Source organism: Halichoeres trimaculatus, unplaced genomic scaffold (assembly GCF_033239565.1).
Source record: "Halichoeres trimaculatus isolate MK-OKI-2021-1 unplaced genomic scaffold, fHalTri1.1 fHalTri1_scaffold_11, whole genome shotgun sequence".
NCBI classification, from domain to species: domain Eukaryota; kingdom Metazoa; phylum Chordata; class Actinopteri; order Labriformes; family Labridae; genus Halichoeres; species Halichoeres trimaculatus.
The window spans coordinates 1202396-1208987 of NW_027437189.1; positions in this window are offsets into that span (position 1 = coordinate 1202396).

Genomic DNA, 6592 nt, shown 5'->3' on the forward strand with positions numbered 1-6592 from the left:
CCATTTTTTCCTTTTTTCCCCATTTCTTTCTTTGTTTCTTTTTTTTAATTTTTGTCTGTTTCTTTTTTCCTTATTCTATCTTTTTCCATTTTTTCTTTACTTTTTACATTTTTTTCTTTTTTTTCCTTTTTTCCTTGTTTTGTTTTCTTTTTAAATTTTTTTCTTTGTTTCTTTTTTCCATTTTTTATTTTTCTTTGTCTTTTTCTTCTACATTTCTTTTTTCCTTTTTTTTTTCTTCTACGTTTCTTTTTTTCCATTTTTTATTTTTTTTTGTTTTTTTCTTCTGTTTTTTTTTGCCTTTTTAATTTCATAAACACAAACATTAGCTCAAAACACAGAACAAAACATAAAAAACTGAAAAAGTCCCAAACTAACAAAATGGCGCTGCACTGTGTGCACACGAGAAAAATAAGTAAATGAAAAGAGGACAGGAGACGGGTGAACAAAGAGCACATGTGAGAGGTAAATGAATGAGGAGACAAAGTTATTCATCCTGCAAGAAGGAGTGCAGCTGTTCCCAGATCCTGTAGACAGACCTGGTTTTAGATTAAGGTCTTAGTTTAACTCCTACAGAGGAATAAGAGCAGGAGAGACCGCCGCAGCACAAACTAAAGAATCATCAACAGAAACGTGAAAAACTGAGCTTGGTTAAACAGACAGAAAGAAGGATCACAGTGAGCTCCTCCCACAGAGTTTGGCTGTGGTCACATGACCAAAACAGGTGGATGAACGTACCTTTATGTGTATTACATTATTAACAGAGCCTGGAGGTGTCAGGGGAGCGCTCTCAGGAGGTGAACAGGTGTGTGATAGGTTCAGTGTAAAAACGTAAAGTCTGGTACATTTAGGAAAAACCTGCTGCAGGGTTTAACGTCAGCTCCAGGTGGCGCTCACATCACAACTTTAGAGAGTTGACGTGAAGAATCAGAGTAACGTGGTGAAGGAAAGACCAGGGAAGAGGCGGATTTGGAGACATTTCTAAAAATCTTAGTGGGGAATGTTAAACTCAGCCTTGATTTGCTCAGATGACAGGTGTGTACAGTTTGACCGGCCCTTAGGCGGCTCTTAAGAGGGCAAAACTTTGGGACTTTTTTTTTCTTGACGGTCATAACGGACAGAAAGACCCTGTGCTTGTTTCCGTCAGCTCAGGACGTGTTTCAGCTTCTTTTCTCTGTCAGTTCCTCGTTACTTTAATCAACCCGTCTCTAAACGTGCTGCAGATCAGCTCTTATCACTCTGTGCGCCTGCGTCCTCTGCGACTTTGTGTTTAAGGATGTTGAAAGATTTCACTAAGATCCACCCTCAGCCGCTGATCTATGCAGAAATATAAAACACGTTATCACCAGAGCTTTAAAAAACACAACCTGCAGCTTTCACAGCGTTGTTGATCCAGTTTTGTTGAGTTTTTTAGTGAAGACATGTTGGACCCCATGAAGCTCAGACAATCACTCAGCCTCTCAGTGATGAAGGCTTGGTTTGTTCTTACTGTGAAGCACAATTTTCTTTCCACATGTTTAAGATTTCATGTGCAGAAATTAACCACAGAGCTCGTGTTTTCCTCGCTGGTTGAGTGATTTTAATCTGTCACAGTTCGGCCTGCGGGGAAACACATGCCGAGGCTCCTCTGTCGCCCTGACGCTGAGCTGAAGTAGGTCAGAGATCACAGCTATACGTTCAGGGAGGAGGAGGAGGGGTGTTTATTTGTTCCCAATGTTATCGTATACATCACCACGGGCGCCCCCTGCTGTTCAGAGAGGGCAGCTCACGCTCCAACAGCTGCTCAGGCTTCAGTTTGTCCAGCAGAGTTCAGGTTCCTCCTCTTCCTCTCGTCCTCCTCCGCGCTCTCCTCTGTGTGTGGAGGATTAAGATGTGTGTGTGTGTATGTGTGTGTGGGAGCCTCTGCACATCATTTCCGTACATTAGCGCCCCCTGGCTGTGATCCAGAGGAGCAGACACACTCACACTGACCGAGCCCCTTTCTCTTTGTTTTTAGTTTCTTTTTGTTTTGTGAGAAAGTGAAAATGTTGAACATGTTGTGCAAACTCTTTAGATGAAACTTTTGTCTTTCTTTCTTTCCTCCTTCCTTCTTCGGTTCGTCTCTGTAGATTTTTTCTTATTTATGTCGTATACAAACGGAGGATGTTGTTTTCCAGAGTCTTATTTGTTTGTGTGGCAGCAGTTTGTAGGTCATGTGATCCTCGTAGCGGCTGAAGAGCAGTCTGCAGCATCGGACGGATGCCTTAGGGTGTCATTTTTCAGAAAAACTGTTTTTTATTTGTAGTTTTTTTTCTCAACATGTCGCGCTCTAACCTGGTGTTTATTAGGACGTGCAGGATCGTTGTGGTTGTTTGTGTCAGATTTTTCATTTTATACCAAAAAACTTCACAGCAACATTTTCTCCATTAGATTCCTCGATCAGACGTCGTGTTTTTAAACATATCACAAGGGAAAAAATATCAAATTCACTGATTTCTGAGCTTGATGAAGGGAATCTTCAGGCTCGAGGAGACAGACGTTGCTCCACTTCAGACCAGGCTGATCATGTTTCGTTTTATATTTGGGTTTTAAAGTCTTTGTTAGTTTTTGCTTCGTGATCGCTGAACGCATCTTTAACTTCCTGCTTTCGACCAAACACGCAGCACAGCCCCTGAGCGGCCTGACACAAATAAAACCTGGAGTCCAGAAACTTCCTGTTAGCTCTGAAACACGACATAAACACAAGAACTAAGTGTGAATATAGCGAGCAGATGGTGATAATATTGAAGCATTATTTTATTTATTTTCTTATGATTTTAACGACTGATTAACGAGTAGCCGGTGTGTGGAGGGGATGTATAGAGCTGTAGGTGTGAAGAGTCCGGATGACAGACCTGCTGTATATACACGCAGCGACACAGATCCTAGAGATGTAGAGACTTCCTGTTTTTAGCATGGACTCGTAATGTTTGCGTCTGTCCGGCAGACGTGTGGATAATGAAGTATCTGATGTACTGTTGTAAAATAAATGTTTCTGATGCTTCAGATTCTCTGTTCTCACTGTGAGTTTGTTGGGTTACAAAATGCTTAAACTACTTCTTCAAACAACCAAAAACCACCAGAATACGTGTTTATAATGAGAAAAGAAGGGGACCTAGCTTAGCGCCCTGTGGGACACCACAGAGGCCATTTATATTCACAGTTACCAGTTCGCTGACTTTAAAGGTTTAACTGCAGTTTTTAGACAAACTTAAAGCTCCTGTGAGTGATTTTCTTTTTATTTTGTTTTAGCGCCCCCTGGTGGACTTCCTTTAAAAAGGCCAATTATTCAATCGCTTTTAGTTTTGACTCTTTCCCTTTGGCAGAAGGCATAAGGTTCATTCATATAGCACATTTCAAGAAGACAATTCAAAGTGCTTTAGAGAGAAAACATATTAAAGGAAAACAATTAAAATTCAATTTAAAAAGCTAAATACAAATAATAAGATACAATAAGAAATAAAGTTGTAACAGATTTGAAACACTTTAGATGGCGTCACGCGTCTCGTTTGCTATTATGGGTCGTAAAAAGGCGTTACTTTCATTTTAGTCGTTATGAATCTACTAAAAAAAATCCTCTCAGGAGCTTTGAGGGTGTCACAAAAAAAAGCTAAAAAAAATCTGTTATAAGACTGTTATAAGACTTTTTGGAAATGCCTTTAAAAGAAACATTTTCACAGTAGAAACCAAGAGGAGCCAGACCACAGCCCTGTGGAACACCACCAATTACAGACCACCTCTTTAAACAAGACTAATTTGTCCTCAATAACTACTCTGGTTGAATAAAGTTTAATAGAAAACAAATTGAAAAAAAAAACAAAAGGTATTTAGAATATTAATTTAGTTGTCATCACGCTTGTTGCTGTTAGTCTTGTTTGCTATCCTAGGTCATAAACGGCATCACTGTCCATTTCTGTCAGTTTAACAAACAAAAAAATGCTCACAGGAGCTTTAAGGGTGTCATATGAATGCAAAATAAATGAATACAAAAAAACACATTTCTGGCTTTTTTATGACCCTATAACTCCTAACAGAAAGCAGATTGTGAGAATAGATTTAAGGTTTTCTTCAAAAGAAGCATTTGCATTAGAAATGAAGAGGACCCAGACCACTGCCCTGGGGAACTCCACAGATTACAGACCATCACTGTTAATTAAAAAACTGTTTTTAAAGAGTTAAATATAGATTAATAATCAGATTCAGAAAACTTTATTGATCCCCGAGGTAAAATTACTTTTTTGTTGCTGCTGCTCCTTGAAATTTTAAAGGCGCCATTTGCCTTTCACATAAACAAGCAAGGAAATGCTCTAAGGAGCTTTAAAGGTCCCATATTATACAAAAATCACTTTATTAAGTCTTTTAGTGAAATGTGTGGGTCTTTGTCTTTCCTCCCAGCCCACAAAATGTGATATTTAATGACCAAACCTGGTCTTAGTAGAGCTTGTGAATGTAAAATCCTGACCTAAAACCAGCTGTTTGGATTTTGGGGATTTGCCGACGTCAGCGATTCCCTTTTATGAGCAATCAGGAGCAAGTCTGACCTGATTGGTCCACCGGAGCAGATACCCCCGAACCCCCTCCCAGCTGCTGCTCCAGCAGCCATCACTGCTCTGTTTTTGGCTGTAAACAGCCACATAGTTCCATGCTCAAGCTTCCCATCTCAGAAGAAGACAGACTAAGTGTCTAGAGTTCATTTATCAGGAAATGTTCCAGCTACACTCAGTAAAACTGAGCATGTGTGTGCTAGTCACTTCACGGCCGACTGCTTTTCCAACTTTGGACAGTCCAACAGAGGGCTAGCCAATAGACTGGTCCTGAATCCAGGCGCATTACCAACCATCCTCCAACAAACCTGGGACCCTGGAAATGTGAGTATTTTAAATGCTGTGTGCTGTGGAGCAGATGGAAGAGCTTTTCCTCAGTGTCCCCCCCTGTCTCTGTGTTAGCTTCAGGATGCTAACTTTAGCTGCAGTTAGCCTGTTGTTTTAGCCTGTAATGTTACGGTAAAGGAGCTTCTCTGTTTTCTAAACATTGTGCACTCGGAGCTCGTGGCGCCGCTCTCAGTGACGTGGAAGAGCGGGGCGGTATCAGCGGTGGCTCATTTACATATGAAGGCCACGCCCACTAAATCAGAGCGTTCTGAACAGAGGGGCTATGAGAGCCTGGAAACAATGCTGCTGTGCTTGATTTATTGGCTTTTTGGACCAAAACATGTTACTACCATTTCATGAAGACATCAATGATCCAGATTACACTGCAGGAAAGGAGCAGGTTATGGGACCTTTAAGAGTGTTGAAAGAAAACTAATAAAATCAAATTTCCTCACTAATACGACACCAAAAATCAGAAAAATGAGGGGAGCTTGTGATCTTCTGTAAATATCTTCAAAAGAAGAATTGTGCATTTGAAATAAAGAGGACCCAGACCACAGCCCTGGGTAACGCCACGGATCATAATCTCCCAAAAAGTGATCCTTTGTGTGTATTTCAGTGAAAACTTCTCACCTTCAGAGAAAAACCTTTAAACAGACTCAGAGTTAAGGTTGTATTTGTCAGTTTAACCTGTTAGAAATCAAACGCGGAGCTTCCCGCCCCTGGAACGGAGGTGTTAGCTTCATGAAGTGATAAAAGAGTCTCAGGTTAAACGCAGTGACCATCGGTTCGTGGTAAAACGCCACCGTGAGCAGCTTTAAGAGGACAGTGAGTGTGTGTGTAACTGTAGAAAGAGCACAGCCTGGCTCAGTCTTAATCTGTCCACATACCAGCCACAGCCTGATTTGGTGTGTGTGTGTGTGTGTGTGTGTGTGTGTGTGTGTGTGTGTGTGTGTGTGTGTGTGTGTGTGGGGGTGATCCTCTCAGAGGCTCTGGGTTGAAACTTGACGCCCCTCTGACTCAAATCAGCCTCACACACACACACACACACACTCACACACACACACACGTCGCTGTGGATGTCAGGGAGGCTGTGAACTCACAAACACAGCGCCGTCTGCTTGTGCTGAGGAAGAGGAATGGACTGATCGCTGGACGGGAGGAGAACTGGACCAGAGAGAGCTGGACTCTGGCCCGACGTCCTGTCAGAGTCCAGGAGCTGAAGAGGGGCCCTCTGAGACCTCGGATCTTCTTGACCTGGTTTATCTCCTGCTGTGGTTTTGTCCCCTCAGAGTCTGGAAAAGCAGAGTTTGTCTGAGGCCTGGAGACGCACGGCTTCAGTCATTTCAGCTTTAAATAAAACTGATGTTGAAGCGTCTGACAGGGAGTGAGTGAGGAGGGGATTTCCAGAAGGTGAGACCGGCTGAGTTTCATGGCAGCAGCTTTATGGAGACCTGACCCGAGCAAACCTGCAAAACCCAGCTCTGTCAAATATGCAGAAACCACCTGGAAACACCTGGAAACACCTGTTGGATTATTCTGCATTCATGACTCTTTTTTAACTAAACTGTAAAAACTTGCTCCAAAGTTAAAGTCCTGGTTTCTCCTGCAGGTCTGATCCTCTCTCAGTGTTTTGCTCAGACTCTCAGGATCTCAGGCCTGAGTCCTGCTGCAGAAAGTGTTCACATGTGGATTCACTTCTTTGA